The sequence below is a fragment of the Urocitellus parryii genome, unplaced genomic scaffold (assembly GCF_045843805.1).
Source record: "Urocitellus parryii isolate mUroPar1 unplaced genomic scaffold, mUroPar1.hap1 Scaffold_53, whole genome shotgun sequence".
Taxonomy (NCBI): Eukaryota; Metazoa; Chordata; class Mammalia; order Rodentia; family Sciuridae; genus Urocitellus; species Urocitellus parryii.
The window spans coordinates 2,722,551-2,739,539 of record NW_027554068.1 but is presented as its reverse complement, the minus strand read 5'-3'; the positions used below and the strand labels follow the sequence as shown (position 1 = coordinate 2,739,539).

The 16,989-nt window shown below is 33.8% G+C and overlaps 1 pseudogene; it reads right to left on the bottom strand.

Moving 5' to 3' along the window:
• Positions 1 to 16,989, bottom strand: part of LOC144252711 (corepressor interacting with RBPJ 1-like) — a 35,930-nt pseudogene that overhangs the window by 13,030 nt on the left and 5,911 nt on the right.

Sequence of the window (16,989 nt, the reverse complement as noted above, 5' to 3'; positions counted from 1 at the left end):
TTCAACAGATGAATAGATAAAGAAGGTATCTATTTTTCAAATGGAATGATGGTACATATACACAACACACTGAAGTGGTTGCGTCACTTTTTAAATCTTTAGGGTATAGGTTGAGTTCATGCACAACCAGAAAAGTGAAAATTTCTGCTCCATTTGTGTACAATGAATTGAAGAACTTTCTACTGTCAGGTATAACTGATTAGAACTAATAAATGAATAAAAAGAAAGAAAAAACCCCACCAATGTAGAATTCAGTATCACTGAAATTATTGTTCAAAAGCATAAAAACAAAGACCTTCTTTAAAATATAAAATAAACAGACAAACAAGGAATTTGCTGTCAGTACACCTGTCTTTAAGTTTTTCAGAGAGAAACAAAATAACCTAGGTCAGAAACTCAGGTCTACATAAGGAAGAGTGTTCAAGAAAGAATAAATGAAGGTCAAATAAAATCAATCAGATCTTTTATTTTTCAATTTTTTTTCTTTATTTGCAGTGCTGGGAATCAATTCATGGCCTTGTGCATACTAGGTAAGTGTTCTACCATTGAGGTATATTCCCAACCCATTTTTCATATTCTTAACTGATCCAAAGGATAACTGCTGATTCAAAATAAAGATAGCAAAAATAAATGATTATAGCTTATGAGTAAATGAAATTATAACAGCAATGTTTAAGGGATAGGAAGGAAGAACTCTATTATATAACAGGAACTAGGTACTTTGTTAAAAGGCACCTGCACTATTCAGGAAGTTGTAGAGTGTTCTTTGAAAGTAGACTTAGTTATACGTGTATATTGCAAAGTCTGAGATGACCAATTTAAAAAAAAATATCAAGAAATAGTATAATTGAAATGTTGAGAAAACGTGAAATCATATAAAATACTCATTTAAAACCAGATGAAGCAGAAAAAGAACAAAAATGAAACGATGAATGAGGGCAATGAATAGAAAACAATTACAAAAAACAAAAGCTAGGGGCTGGGGTTGTGGCTCAGAGGTAGAGTGCTCACCTAGCATGTGTGAGGCACTAGGTTCAATCCTCAGCACCACGTAAAGTAAAATAAAGATACTGTGTCCACCTATAACTAAAAAATAAATGTTAAAAAATGAAAGCTATTAACTATACCAATCATCACTTTTATATAAAGAATCTTAACATACCAACTAAGAGACTATAAGAAAAAAACAAAGACCCAACTGTATGATATTCAAAAGAAATCTACTTTAAACATAAAGGCACAGGAGCTGGGGGATGCACACTTATAATCCCAGCAACTCGGGAGGCAAAGGCAGAAAGATCTTAAGGACAAGGCCAGCTTAGTGAGACCCTATCTCAAAAAAGAACTGGGGATGTAGTTCAGTGGTTAAGTACCCGTGGGCCCAACCCCAAGTACTGAAAAAAAAAAGAAGACACAAATTAAAAGTAAAAGAATGGGGGATGGGGTTAGTTCAGTAATAGTGCTTGCCTAGCATGTGGTAGCCTCTGAGTTCGATCCTTAGCACCACAAAAAACAAAAATAAAAACAAAGCAAAAGAGTGCATGAATGGAGAAAGATATACCCCAGGCTAACAATAACCAAATAAAGATGGAGCATATATATTAATTTTATTGAATCCAGGAGAACTCTACCACTGCGTTAAAACCACTGAGCCACCCTTTTTATTCTTTAAATCTGTGACGGGGGGTTGCTAAGTTGCTCTGGTTGTTAAGTATGATTGCCTCATATTTGTAATCCTCCTGTCTCAGCTTTTTGAGTAGCTGGGATTACAAGCATGCACCACTGTACCTGGCGCCATATTAATTTTAGACAAACAGATTTCATACCAAGGCTAAATAGAGTATTACATAACGGTCAAAGGGTCAATTTTCCAAAAAGACCCAAATATGTGTATGTGCCTAACAGAGCATCAAAATGTGTAAAGCAAAAACTGATGAGTATCTTTAGAAACAGGCAACTCCACTATTATAGCTGGAGACTTCCCATCCCTCTATCAATAACTGACAGATACAACAGGTGAAAAATCAGAATATATTGAACTGATCCATCAACTGGATCTAGTTGACATTTTTTTCCTAGTTGACATTTATAGAATACTTCATTCACCTAGCAACAGCAGAAAAATATATATTTTCTCACATTCATATAGAACATTTACCAAATAGACCACATCTGGGCCATATAACACAACTTAATAAAAGTAAAAGAAAAACCTAAAATATTTTGAGATTAAATAACAGAGCTCTAAACACATATATCAAAGAAGTCTCAGGAAAAAGTAAAAAATATTTTCAACTAAGAATAGACAATACAACTGCTGTATAACAATTTTGGGCTGGTCTTTGTCCCCAGTTCTTTTTTTTAAAGTACTAGGGATTGAACATAGGGGTGCTTAACCACTGAGCCACATCCCCAACACATTTTATTTTTTGAGACAGGGCTTTAATAAATTGCTGAGGCTGGCTTTGAACTTGTGATCCTCATGCCGCAGCTTCCTGAATGGCTGGGCTGGTCCCCATGCCTAGCCTTTGTCCCCAGTTCTGAGGGAACCTCAACTCTTGACATTTCCTGAGTAATAAGAGTATCTTTGGTGGGTCCTGATAGTTTATGTTATTGATGTGCCTCATGATGGTGACTCATGATTGAAATATTCCACTGTGGTTTAAGAAAAAAGAAAAAGATTTTTAATTTCAATATACATGATCAGATCATGCTCAAGGGCTAGGGTTGTGACTCAGTGGTAGAGTACTCACCTAGTAGGTGAGAGGCCCTGGGTTCGGTCCTCAGCACCACATATAAATAAATGAAATAAAGGTATTGTGTCTACCTACAACTAAAAAAATACTAAACAAAACAACAAAAAAAGAGCTGACTCAAGATAGTGGCTGACCATACCAGAAAAATAAATCATGTGATTAGAGGGCTAGACTTTGAGCTAGGTGAGAGAAGCCCTTTGAGGAAGAAAGAAGAGCTGGAGATAGAAGAGTTAAATCTCATGGCTAATGATTTTGATCATTCACAACTATGTAATAAAGACCAATAAAAACTAGACAGCTTGGATAAGCTTCCCTGGTTAATAAAAGTTGTTATATATTAATGTACAAGAAGATTGACAGGTACTGACTCTACAGGGAGACTTTGGAAGACTGTGTCTGGGACCTTCCCAGACCTTGTTCTATGTACCTCTTCTTTTGGCTTACCCTGATTTTTATCCTTTTACTATAGTAAAATTGTAATCACAAGTATAGTGTTAGTTTCTGAGTTCTGTAAGTCAGTCTAGTGAATTATCAAACCTTAGGCAGGTAGAAGGAAGCGTGGATTTGTAGCAGGTTTGGTGGGTGGTCTAGGAACTCCCAAATTTGTAGCTGGTGTCTTAATTGAGAATAGTCTTTGGAGAACTGTTAACCTGTGAAGTCTGGCCTATTTCTGGGTAGTTAATGTCAGAAATCATTGTAATAAAACCTATTAAATTTTGTAGGACACAGCAAAAACCAACTCAGAAAGAAATTTATAGTACTAAATACATGTATTAGAAGAAAGATTTAAAATCAATATGTAGAGCTGGAGTGTAGCTCCGTGGAACAGAACTTGACTAGCATGGGTGAGGCCTTGGATTCAAACTTCATCACCTCTCCCAAATCAATTACATAATCTTCTGTCTTATAAAACTAGAAAAGGAAGAGCAAATTAAATTCAAAATAAGAAGAGAAGAAATAAAAAGAGGAAAACAAGGGAGAAAAATCAATCACAACAAAAGCTGGTTCTTTGAAAAGATCAGTAAATTGATAAAGCTCTAGCTAACCAAGGAAAGAGAAATGAAATGAGGGTCAACACTACAGATCCATGGACATTAGAGGGGTAATAATGGAATACAACAAATGATTCTATACCATTAAATCTGATTTACATGAAATGGACCAATTCTTTGAAAGACACAATCTACCAAAGCTGACAAAAGGAGAAAAAGGTCATTTGATAGGCATCTATCTAGTAAAGAAATTTAGCCAACAATCAATCAATAACCTTCTAAAACAAAAAGTGACAGGCCCAGATGGATTCACTAGTTAATTTTATCAAATATTTAAAGAAGAAATTATATATATATATATTTTTTTAAAGAGAGTGAGACAGGGAGAGAGAGGGAGAGAGAAGGAGGGAGGGAGGGAGGGAGAGAAAGAGAAAGAGAGAGAGAATTTTTTAAATATTTATTTATTTATTTATTTTTAGTTATCGGCGGACACAACATCTTTGTTTGTATGTGGTGCTGAGGATCGAACCCGGGCTGCACGCATGCCAGGCGAGTGCGCTACCACTTGAGCCACATCCCCAGCCCTAAGAAGAAATTATATTAATAATCTCTTCTAGATAACAGAAACAGAAGGAACATTACCTAACTTATTCTATAAGACTAACATCATCCTGATACCAAAACCAAATACAAACAAGAAAGAAAAATTACATGCCAGTACCTCTCATAAGGTATAAAAATATAGGTGTAATAATCTTTAATAAAATATTAGCAATGGAAGTGCTTCAGCATGTCTAGCTCTCCTATAGAGTAACTATTTAGAGCTAACTATTTGCTTCCTGAAGAAAAAGATCTGAAAGTCAAACATGGAGAGAGATACAAAATCCATGTTTAGGGAAAAAAGGAGTTTAAAAATAGAATTTTGCTTTATGTTCTTTGAAGAAAATCTTACACATTTACCTGTTTTATAGGTGCCTACATATAAACTTGTATCCTGGTGGGCTATTATAAGACTGGTGTATGTGTGTGTGAATATCTGGGCATTTAAGCATAATGGGAAAACACATTCCATGGAAGAATGGAATGTCCAGAAGAGGCAAAGATATAGGGACAGAAAGTAGTTTAGTGGTTGCCTACAGCTGGGGACTGGAGGGTGAGGGTCAAGGGATTTTCTTTCTTTCTTTTTTAGGAAAATTAAAATGTTCTAAAATTGACTATAGTGATGGATGTACAACTCTGTAAATACACTAAAAGCCATTGCATTGATGGCATGTAAATTATAGCTCAATAAAGCTGTTTAAAAAATACTTGCTCAGTTTGAGGTCAGCCTCAGTTTGAGGGCAACTTAGTGAGACCCTGTCTCAAGATACAATAAAAAGGCTGGGGATGCAGCTCAGTGGTAGAGCACTTGCCTAGCATGCATGAGGCCCTGGCTGGGTTCAATCCCTAGTACCAGAAAAAACAAACAAATCACTTGCTCTGTTGAAATACTCCACTGTGGTTTAAGAAAAAAGAAAAAGATTTTTAATTTCAATATACATTAAAAACACAAATAACTGACAGATGTTAAGAGTCAGTGATAAAAAATAAGTTCTACAGAGTATAGATAAAAGATATGAATTAGTCATTTAATTATGTTATAGAATATTTTATAAAAATTCAGTTACCACTGAAGCTTACAAGTTTTAAGGATAATTTTGATGTATCTGGAGTGGATGAAAAAGGTAAGATGATCTTTTCAGTAGAAAAGATATTCTAAACCAGCTTAGCCCAAAGAAGCATTTTGATTGCCTAATTTAACTTTGTAAAGGAGAAGTAAATCTTATAGCTGGTCTCTGTAAACCTCACAGCTGGAGCATTCTAACAGCACCTTGCAGTTTCCAGTGATCAAAGTAAGTTACTTTATATACTAAACTAAGAATTTCATAATAGAAATAATGTAACACCAGGGGGTGCAGTTATCATGAAATAATTACACTCCTGGGAGATTACAGGCACAAGGCTGTACCCCAGGGGTGTGATTATCCCATGATAACCACATCTACTGAAATTGCCTTATTGCAAAAATAATCTCTATTCACTGGTGAGACATTATTCAATAGGTGATTTTTTTAAATGAAAAGATTTTTTTTTTTTTAGTTTGAATCACCAAGTGGATTAGGAAATTGGTCAGTTTATTTTTCATTGCATTCAAGTTCAGAATATTACATCATTATTACTCACTTTTCTATTTAAGATAGTAGAGTTTTGATTTTGTTTTTGAGAAACCTTTAAGAGTTTCTATTAGCTTTAGTTAAGTACTACTGCTAAATTCAGGTCAAACTTTAGAGGCATTAATGGAGCAATACAATTTAAAATAATTTATTTCTATGTATAATTTTTAATTCTTTTAAAGAAATGCTCACTTAAAAATTTATAAATGTAATTTATCTTCACTGTTGGAAATATGGATAAGCAAAAAGATAAAACTAAAAATCTTAGTAATCCTACTACCCAAACACAACCACTATTAATTTGGTCTATCTCCTTCCAATCCTTTTCTTTAAAATATCTGTTTCTGTGTCTACCTATACACATAAACAGATATACAACTGTAACTTCTCTGTCTCATAACCTATTTTTAAAAAATTCACTAAATGTTTTAAAAAATATCCCCATCATTAAGAAATCTTATCATTTTAAATGCTGCATTGTACAGAATTCCATTATAACAATGTTCCATAATTCACTTAATTTCCTTTCAACAGTCCAGGTTCATGTTCATAATCCCAGATTGGTAAGCTGAGGCAGAACAATCACACACAAGTTTCGAGAACAGGCTCAGCAATTTAGTAAGACCCTGTCACAAAATTAAAATAAAAAGGGCTGGGGATATAGCTTGTGGGTAGAATGCCCCTGGGTTCAAACCCCAGTATGAGGGAATTTTTTTTTTTTACTAGATATTTTAGTATTGTCTCTCACTATCATACACAATTCTTTGTGACTAAATCTTTAGGACATATTCATGACTATTTCCTTAGGATAAATTTATGACTTTATGATAAATAAAACACAAGTTAAACAAACAAATATACAGTAAAAGGTACTATCCTCCCAAATCTTCAATTATTCTTATAAACAGCTTAAGATAATGGTTTTCAACCTTGATGGTACATCAGAAACAGATTGGTAACTTTCACCTTATGTAATAGCCTAGATAGTGAAAGCTACTGATTTCTTTTTCTTTTTTTGTGGTGCTGGAGATGGAACCTATGACCTTGTGCATACTAGGCAAGGGCTTTACAACTGAATGAATCCCTATTACTTTCACAATTTTAACAGAGTTCAATGTCTTCAGATATTCTTAGACAATTCAGATACAGAATTTAAGAAATTAAAATACCCTGTGTATATGGCAGTTTTTACTCTCCTACCTTGTCAGTTTGAAAGAAAAAACTGGAAATGGAAGTTTCTCTAATATCTTAAAGATATAAAGATAAAGTTTCCCTAATATCTTAAAGATATAAAGATTAAGGCAAAGAATTAATTCAGTCTGTTAGGTATTTCTCATTGTGAACACAGCCTTTGCACCACAACAATAACTCTGCTTCCTTTAGCTGTTCTAATATTCTGAAAATAAACTTAACATGGGAATAGAAAGGAAAGCATTAGCTTTCTGAAGAGTTTTAGTGCTTAAAAAGGCTAAATTTTAAGTTTATTTTAAAATTTTAATACAAAATAATATTGCTTGTAATTTCATCAAATTAACATCTTAACTAATTCCAATGAAAATTCAGTTAGTATTTTTTATCTGGAGTACTGGGAATTGAAATCAGGGGTGCTCTCTAACACTGAACTATATCCCCAGCCCTTTTCATTTTTTATTTTGAATCAGGGTCTCAATAAGTTGCTGAGGCTGGCCTCCAACTTATGATTCTCTTGCCTCAGCCTCCTGAGTAGATGGATTATAGGCCTTCGATACCACACCTAGTTTAATTAATATCATGCCATTCCCCTATTGCACGATATTTAGATTCTTTACAATACTTAAAAATTAGAAATGTTGAAAATTTGTCCCCCCCCCTTTTTATGTAAAGGCTCTTTCAACACATTTCTCTTTCATTTTCCTCTATATTATTTGCCTTCCAAAGACAAACAACAGATCATAAGCATTATCCGAGGATAAGATTCTCAGACTTTTCTCTGGACTCTTATTCAATAGCCCCTATGGGGCAGGAGCTTGAGAACCAATATTTAAACAAGCTGTGTTAAGTGATTCCTTACAGTAGGTAAGCTTGGGAAACACTGGTTGCAGGATGAATGGACAAATTCCCTCCATCCCATCTTGAGAGCCATTCAAATTTTATTCTATTCAAGTTAAATTCTTTTGTGCTTATGTTTTTCTTCAGGTCTTTTTTTTGGGGGGGGGAGGTGTCAAACTTTCTTTCTACCTATCTAAATTTTAATTCTTCAGAGATCATTTTAGTCCTTCTTACTCTGTTAACTACCTAATTTAACAATGCTTTCCTCTATTAAACAGACTCTTAAATCGTATTCTAATTTTGAGTAGATTGTCACTAGCCCCTTTTATTTTTTATTTAGAGTCAGGGTCTTGCTAAGTTTATGAGGCAGGCTTTGAACTTGTGATACTCCTGCCTAAGCCTCCTGAGCTGCTAGAATTATAAGCATGCACCACTGTGCCCAACTGTCTCTTATGTGATATGTTAATGTTTCTGATTTGATTGGAAACTAGGAATAGTCTATACCTTCAATAAACCAGAACATAAAGTTTAAAAAACTTATTGGCTAATGTGTAGGATGTCAAATACATAGTTGCTAAAAACAAGTGTTTGAAAAATAAATAATAAACTGGTTCTAAGAATTAATTTTCAAATAGGGCTTTTCTGGGGGGTGCGGGTGGTTAGGGATCAAATCCAGAGGCTCCAGGCAAATGCACTACCACTGAGCTACACCGACAACCCTAAAAATAGAGGCTCTTATATCAGTAAGTCATCCTTTTATCATAAAAGGTAGAGCATCTAAAGTCATACAGATTTTAAAAATAACTTCATCCTTGAAAGCCAATTTAATTATGGAATGCTTGACATTTTGTTTATCCTACATACTTTTAATTGATACCATTTAACTTTTTTTACACTTGATATATCCTCCTATATCCTTACAAATCAACATAGATCTCTAGCTATATTACTTATGTATATATATTACATACGGTTGTAGAGTATTCCATTTGCGGGAGATACTCCACAATTAATAAAAAAAAATACTCAAGAAGTGATTATTACATGCCAGGCACTATTCTAAGCATCATGTATTAACTTATCTAGTTTTCATAACAACTTTATGAGATGTAGGTACTATTATGTTTTATACATATCAGCAAGAGATGTTAAATAACTTGCCTAAAGTTACAATTAAGAAGCAGCACAGTAGAAGTTCTAAAGCAGGCATCTAAGGAGTCATCTTCAATCAATATTTTTTTAATATTTATTTTTTAGTTGTAGTTGGACACAATACCTTTATTTATTTATTTTTAAGTGGTGCTGAGGATCAAACCCAGGGTCTCACACATGGCTAGGCAAGCGCTCTATCGCTGAGCCACAACCCCAGGCCCTTTAGTCAATGTTTTTAACCACTAGGTGAGTGCCACTAAGTATGTGCCCTATCAGGATTGATGGTCCCTCTGTATGAAAGGCTGTTCCTTTTGCCTGATACGCCAAATGCTCTTTTCCCAGATCTCACTCTGCTGTAATCGTCTTGTCATTCAGGTCTCATCTTAACATCACTTCCTCAGAGGGGCCTTTCTGACCACTTAATATAGTAACTCCCCAGTTAGTTTTGATCACAGATTCCAATTACATTTTCATCACAGAACTTATAATTGCTTCATAAATAACTGCTGAATAAACCCCCTACTGATGGACATTCATTGGGGTATTATTGTAGAATTCCTCTTCAGTCAAATGAACTTTTTCCAAATAATATGAACAAAGTAGAAAAATGCATAAATTGTTGAATCCTATTGTTTTACCTATATTTAACCATACTTGAGAAGTCTACATGTTGTTTCTAATCTTTCACTACTGTGAATCTTTGAGGGTATACCTTATTGCTTTCTTTTAACTACTGGAAGGTAAAAGGATATGGTGGATTTTTGTTTGTTTGTGTTTTTCTGAGACAGGGCCTCAGTAAATTGTTAAGGCTGGCCTCAAGTTTGCAATCCTCCTGATTCAGCCTCCTGAGTAGCTAGGATTACAGGCATGCCCCAAATGATGTTTTGAATACTTCTGATATATATTATGGCCCTTCAAAATGGCTGTTCAATTTATTAACAAAGGATTTAAATATTCATCTTACCATACTTGCTCCAACACCCTGTATACAGTTCTTTCAAGTCTTTACCAAATTTCACAGGCAAAACAGACAATATATTGTATGTAACATATGTCAATATATGTAGACTTCTTAAATATGGTTAAATATAGGTAAAACAATAGGATTCAACAAGTTATGTATTTTTCTACTTCATTCATGTTATTTGGACAAAGTTCACTTAACTGAAAAGAATAGTTCTACAATAATACCCCAATGAATGGCATACAAAAACCTGAATTGCATACACTGAATTACCATAAGGTTAATGGATACAAATGGAGGGCTAAAGAAAAGTCAATAACCAGCTGCATTAAACAGGAATTTACTAACTGTGTGGCATGTGACTGTGGGGTTTTACTGTTTTCAATACTTATTTTTTTAAAAAATATTTTTAGTTAAACATGGACATAATATCTTTATTTTAAAAAAATATTTTAGTTGTAGTTGGACACAATACTTTTATTTTGTTTATTTACTTTTATGTGACACTGGGGATCGAACCCAGTGCCTCACATGTTCGAGGCCAGTGCTCTGCCACTGAACCACAACCCCAGCTCTTGTTTTAAATACTTTTAAAAATAGGTTAATACACAAGTTCTTTGGGTTGTTGTTAGCATACTTTCTAATACAGACTCAAGACAAGGCAGGCCTACTGATTATTAAAAGAAAGGGCTAAGCCTGGAGTCTATCCTACTCATTCTCTCAGAAGCAGGATCAGAGTAAGATGAGGCTGGGGAAGAAAGACAGCTACTACTTCTGCCTGTCTCAAAACAACCCATGAATCATGTAGGTGTAAGGAAACTATAAGACTGGCATGAAGGAAAAGATGAGAAAGAAGCAACCCTATCTTGAAAACAGAATATACTTTTAAGATGTAACAATGAATCTCTGGACTAAGAAAGGGAAGTGTCAAAAATATTTGAGCCAAATGGGTTCGTGATGTATGACCTACTCCACTCCATTTTCTTTGGGGTTTTATTTCCTTTGGGGCCTTTATCCCTTCTACTAATTGGAAGAGGGCAGGGAAGGAGGGAGAATTAGCTATGTGGGTTATTAAGAGTATCTGTATTGTGGTATCAGTGGTAAGTTCTTTTTTTTTTAAAGATAGAGTGAGAGAGGAGAGAGAGAGAGAGAGAGAATTTTTTAATATTTATTTTTTAGTTCTCGGCGGACACAACATCTTTGTTGGTATGTGGTGCTGAGGATCGAACCCGGGCCGCACGCATGCCAGGCGAGCGTGCTACCACTTCAGCCACATCCCCAGCCCTGGTAAGTTCTTTTATAAGGTATTTTGCCAGAACAAAGACTGTATTAACATTGTCTTACAACTGAACAACTAGTTCTCCTTCTCCTTAAAAGGTGGTTTCTGAACTTATTTTACAGGAATAAAGATTTTTCAAAAATCAATCACAGTATTTTATAGGTATGCTTCCTTCACCAATTCTAACATCTATACCACCACTAGGGAAATGCCCAAAATAACGATGGATCAAATTCCTAAACTCCTAATATTAAGATGAACTTTTTTGAACGTGGTTTTCTAGAAGAAAGTAAGAACAGATGCAAAAGGTTGAAAGCTGAATGAGGGTGAACCCTAGGCTCAAGATTGAGGTGAACAGCAAAAGCCATAGAGATTCTAAAGAGATGACTGGAGGCCTTGCGACTGAAAGAAGGGGACTTAATGCCCAGAGGACTTGTTTCAATAAATAGCAGTGCTTTTATGTTTTAGGGTTTTATGTAAGATTTCTTTAAAAAAAAAGAGTTCTATAGCTGCTTTATAAAGTGCTGAAAATCTGAGTCATACTATCATCCTTATTGTAAAATCAGGAGTTGAGCTGGGTGTGATGGCTCATGCCTGTAATTCCAGTGACTAGGGAAGCTCAGGTAGGAAGATCTCAAGTTTGATGTCAGCCTCAGCAATTCAGTCAGACTCTCAGCAACTTAGTGGAACCCTCCCTCCAGGTAAAAGATTTTATAAAGGGCTGGGGATGTAGTTCAGTAATAAAGTGCCCTTGGGTTCAATCCCTTGTACCAAAAAAAAAAAAAAAATCAGGAGTTGAAGCCCATAAAAGTGAAATTACTCATTGAAGGTTATAGAATTAAGTAGGGTATTTCTATTATGACTTATTCTGAGACAGGATTAAATTAGTATGGCTATCTCAATGAAATAGTAGTAAGATAATGATGAACTTAAGCTAAAACTTCACAGTTTTAGTATCCTTTTTATGAAGAGCCAAAATGATGCAAACCCAAGTGGACAAATTTTTTTTTAGAAAATAATACGTAGTAAGATAAATAATTTTCCAATATAAACCCAATTTAAACATATTTATCATCTTTTTTTACTCAGTTTTGTTTTTAATTCCATGAACCAAAGAGAAATGATTGCTGAGGCTTTCACTCCAGCCTTTTTTAAAAATCAGGAGAATCTAAATATGAGAATCAACTATTTATTTTCTAATTTTAGGCCACTAACCTGATAAAGTATTTATTGTTATCTTACCTTAAAAAATCAAGTTCATAGGGCCTTTGGCTGGAAAAATTACATTTTAATTCTATTACAAAGCATTTTAGTTTCAACACAGAATTTCTCAATGATAATCATATTTTGGTAATGTGCCTTAGTCTAAAACAATAAAACTCAAATAAAACAAAAAATACTCAGATTAAAGAAAAAAATGTTATTTTTCTTTCCTTATTTACCTAAATTCTAAAAAAAATCATGTCTAATGCCTACCTGAGCCATCAATGGGAACCGAACTTGCATTGATTCCAGAAAGACAAAACAAAGGACATTCTCGATCTGTGTTGACATGACCCCATTTGTGACATTTAATACATCTTACATTTCGAACCTGAGAAAAGTGAATGAATATTCTTTTGGTTACTAAAATACTACGAATCTAACCAATGTTTGGCAGGATTCAAGTTAAATTACTCACATTTTAAAAAGATCTGTAGGAAAAGATACTACAAAACTAAGTTTGGTAAATTTAATACAAATACTAAAATCTTATTATAAATTCTGCCTAACACCTAAGCTGAATCCTATTGTTTTTTACTTCTTAGTTGGTTGCAATATAACAATATCATCTTAAAATTTCTTAGTTTTAATAAGTCAAAATTAAAAGTTTCAAATTTCTAAACCAGGAGCTGGCAAAATTTTCCTGTAAAGGTTCAAATAGAACTTATTTTAGGCTTTTCAGGCCCAACCTCTGTGCCAACTGTAAGGACTCAGCTCTGCTGTTTAAGTTACAGATAATACATAAATGAACAAGCAAGGAAAGGTTCCAACAACATTTTCCTTATAAGGATTCCCTCTAGTGACAGGCTGCCCTGATTCTAAACAAATTACTGTTTTAAATCTTTTCTTGGTCATGACCTAATTCTCCAAATTCTTGGAAAAGAGCAGACACCAACATCATTATAACTCTTTTTTTTAAGTATTTATTTTTTAGTTGCAGTTGGATACAATATCTTTATCTTATTTATTTATTATTATGTGGTGCTGAGGATCAAACCCAGGCCTCACACATGCTAGGTGAGGGCTCTACAGCTGAGCCACAACTGCAGCCCTATAATTTTTTTTTAATATTTATTTTTTTAAGTTGTAGTTGGATACAATCCCTTTATTCCATTCATTTAATTTATGCGGCGCTGAGGATCGAACACAGGGCCCCACGCATGCTAGGCGAGCGCTCTACCATTGAGCTACAATCCCAGCCTCCCCATAACTCTTATTAGTAATTTTGATTCACATTTTTGGTCAGTCTACCACATTTAATGTTTTCTCCTTATTCCTACCATCATCTGATACCAATACAAACCATATTGTTCTTTTTCAGCGTGAACACCTTTTTGATAATTATGTAGATATTTACTAAATAAAAATTATTCGTAAAGGGTAAAATACATGTCACTTGCCTGAATGCCAAAGGGCTGATCTCTGATGTTCATGTCATCTTTGGCATATCTATTAAATAGAGAAAATGTATAAATAAAATATTAAGAATAATTTAATAAATTCAATGGTAGTTAACTTGAAAAAGTTATAGTCCTCAAAACAATATGAAATGTGTTATTACTTCAATAAGTATACAGAACTATAGTCTATTTAATATTTCAAAATAGTTATCAAATATCTAGGCTTATAGTTTGTAATTTATAAATAAAAAGAACAAGAATATAAAACAAGACTATGATAAAAGTAGATTGGTTGCATAAGAAAGTTCAATAAAAATGTTTTCATATTAGTTACTTTCTCTAATGCATATAAAGGTAATAACATAAGATGGGATTGCAGATATAGTGATATATATTGTATCTTAAAAGCAAACCAGACCGTACTTTTCTCATGGAGCTCCTTTCTGCCATTCAAATTTGTATTCTGTCTCTCCTTCTGTTTCTTCTTTCTAAAACATTCATTAAAAAGTCTTTCAATTTTCTCCATAAAATCAAAATTAATTATAAGTAAATTAAAACAGTAAATAGTGCTTTACCTCTTTGTTTTCTTGATTGCATATCAAAAATACAGGAGGGGAAAAAGTAAGACAAGTTAAAATTATCAGTGTAAAAATCAAATGTATATTACCACTATGATATGTTATTTGATTATAATTTGTAAGATTGTACTGGTTTGACTTCTTTCTTTTTGCATGAGATAAAAATCAAGGACGAAAGGATAAAATACAATACTGAATTTAACAATACTATATTTAACAAACATGTTAACTGCTAATTGTTAATTGCTAATTTTGAAACTTTTATGCTTTTTACAGATAGTGAATATTGTATTTTATATACACAAGTATATTTAGAAGGAAAGACTAAAGATATAACCACATTATAAAAGAATAAATGCATTTCTGCTGGTGTTGAGATTTTTTTTCCTCCCAAAAGGACACCTCATGAAAAATTACTAGAACAATATTTTTAATATTTATTCTACTTTATTGGTTATAATATTATTCTTTATTATCTCCTCAGAAAACCAATTTTATTTATTTTTTATTTATTATTTTGTAGTACTGGGGATTGAAGCCAGGGGTGCTCTAACACTGAACTACAAACCCAGTCCTTTTTATTTAAGTGAGGGTGTTACTAAAGTTGTGATCTTCCTGTCTCAGCCTCCCAGATAAGGATTATAGGTTTGCACCATTGCACCTGACATGATAACAATCTTTAAAAACAAAGAATACTTTTAAAAAGTCTGTTAGCTGGCTGGGGATGTGGCTCAAGCGGTAACACGCTCTCCTGGCATGTGTGGAGAGCTGGGTTCTATCCTCAGCACCACATAAAATAAAGATGTTGTGTCCACCGAAAACTGAAAAATAAATACTAAAAACAACAACAAAAAAATTTTCTCTCTCTCTCCTCTCTCTCTTAAAAAAAGTCTATTAGCAGTTTTCAATCTTTTTTAAAAATTTTGATTAATTAATTTCTTTGAGATGGAGGTCACTATGTTGTGCAGGTTGGTCCTGAACTTGCCTCTTCCTGTTTTGAGACTCCCTGGTAGCTGCCACTACAGGTTTGTGCTATCACACCCAGCAGTTCTCAATCTGTAGTTGTAAACATATAAAATATTTTAAGGAAACAGGGCAAGTACCTTTTTTGGCTCCTGGTGGGGCTTCATACATGAAATTAAGGCCATTCTTTACACGTTCATCTCCCATAAGCAATCTAAATGACATAAGAAATAAACTTAACAGTTTTATCCTTCCACCCCAAAAGGAACCCCAAGAGAATAAAAATAAATATTTTTTTTGTTAGAGTTCAAATTCTAAAATTTTACCCCACTGATTAGAGGACATTTAGAATATGTGAACGGAAATCAAACAATACTGTTTCTTTAGAATATGTGAATGGAAATCACAATACTATTTCTTTAATAATAGGCTGTAAGTTTTGAAACCGTCTTCTTACTTGAAATATTCTGGTCCTCTCAACAAAAAAGAGGAAAAGCTCTACGGTCACTCTAAAGGACTTTTCTTAAATTCTGAAATGCTGTTGAAATCCTGAAGGTCATCACAGAGTTGGAATTAAGTTAAACAGTTGGACAAGGACAAGGTTGCCAACAGTTTTTCTTAATTGTGAGGAATCAGTTTTGAAAATGAGTCTGGGTTTTCTTGAGAAAGTCAAAGCCAATTAATGCTTGTAAGAATCTAAATGAGAGAATCAAATTCTTTAGTGAGGCCAATGAAAAAAGACTCATTTTAAAAAAACTCTCCAATAAGCAACTTAATATGATAGAATCAGTGCCTGCTGTACCTCAAAAATCTTATTTTTATTGTTCCATTTTAACACTGAAAGTTTCCTGTTCAGGTTCCATTTACAAAAAGAAATGTTTGGCTTTTTATAAAAAATCCTCAGCCACAAATTGTATGCCTGAGTTAAAGTTTAATTCAAAAAATACAGGTAAAGGGCTGGGGATGTGGCTCAAGCGGTAGCACGCTCGCCTGGCATGCGTGCGGCCCGGGTTCGATCCTCAGCATCACATACAAACAACGTGTCCGCCGATAACTAAAAAAATAAATATAAAAAAAAATACAGGTAAAGTGCTAATTATAAAGAAGAAAGCCAACAAGGAAATAGAATTTCCTCTCATACTTGGAAAAGACAATCAAAATGGATATGCTACATGATTGAGATTCTTCTCTTACTTCCATTGGATTCTATAAACAACTGTTATGGAAAAAAAAAGAGAAGCAAAGGAACATAGGTACAGACATCCATACAATGGATTATTATTCAGCAACAGAAAGGAATTAAGTGCTGATACATGTCATACCATGAAACATGCTAAGAAAAAGAAATCAGTTACAAGATGCCACATGTACAGGACATGTCCAGAATTGGCAAATTTATAG